This window comes from Eulemur rufifrons, chromosome 8 (assembly GCF_041146395.1).
Source record: "Eulemur rufifrons isolate Redbay chromosome 8, OSU_ERuf_1, whole genome shotgun sequence".
NCBI classification, from domain to species: Eukaryota; Metazoa; Chordata; class Mammalia; order Primates; family Lemuridae; genus Eulemur; species Eulemur rufifrons.
The window spans coordinates 70,959,116-70,960,212 of NC_090990.1; the positions used below are offsets into that span (position 1 = coordinate 70,959,116).

Genomic DNA, 1,097 nt, shown 5'->3' on the forward strand with positions numbered 1-1,097 from the left:
GAAATATAATTTTAAAGTCTCATTTGCAACACAAATCTGGATTAGATACTAATTAGGACTAAATAGTGGGAAAACTACAGGATACATACAAGGAAAATTACACATTTTAATAAAGGAAATAAAATGCTTGAATAAATGGAGAAACAGTCTCTGTTCCTATCTGCAAAAAATATTGTCTGTATGTCAATTATCTTAAGGTGAGTTTATGAATTAATTACCATTCCAATTGTTATTTAGAACTAGTATTGGCTATGAGAAAAAGTTAAAAAAAAAACAATGGCATAAGGAAGATTGAAGTGCCTTTCTCTTATATATAAGTTCAGGTAGACGATTCAGAGGTAGTGGCACCCTTCAAGGTATCAGAGACTGAGGTTCCCTCTATCTTGTTGCTCTGCCATCTTCAAAACCTCAGATCTCCAATCATCCTGTCTATATTCTAGCCAGTGGAGAGGGAGAAAAGGAAGTCACACACCTCCACTTTAAGAACTGTTGTCAGAAATTGTACCTGCTTTTCTACATTAATCTCATTATTAAAAGAACAAATACATGCCAGGAAGGCTAGGAATTGTATTTGTTCTATATAGCCATGTTCCAACCTGAAAAAGCAGGGGTTCTATTATACACAAAGGGGAGAATGGGTATTAGGGCACTACTAGCAGTATATACCACTTAAGCTGATTCAGAAATTCATATGCAAAGTAAGTAACCAAGAAAAATGAAAAATGAGGCAAGTTCGGCTTACATTTCTAACTAGAAAAACAAAACTACAGTAAGTGCTTGCTTTGGTAGCACATAATGCTAAAATTGGAACGATACAGAGAAAATTAGCATGGATGACACATAAATTCATGTTCCATATTTTAAAAAATCCAAAAAACAAAACTACAATAAGTAAATCAAAGATAAATAGGTAAATAGATAAATGAAACAAAGAAACAGACTCATGTAATATGTAAATACATAATGTATATTAAAATCATGGGTAAAAGATAAAGTAGCCTATGAATGATTTAGAGACAGAATTGGGAGAAGACATGCCTATATCACACTATATAGAAACATAAATTTCAAGTGGATTAAAGAGACACAGGCTAAAA

At 32.5% G+C, this 1,097-nt stretch overlaps 1 pseudogene; it reads left to right on the forward strand.

Annotated features, from left to right (window-relative positions):
- Positions 1-773: 773 nt before the first annotated feature.
- On the forward strand, positions 774-863 carry LOC138391104 (U6 spliceosomal RNA; annotated as a pseudogene).
- Positions 864-1,097: the final 234 nt, after the last annotated feature.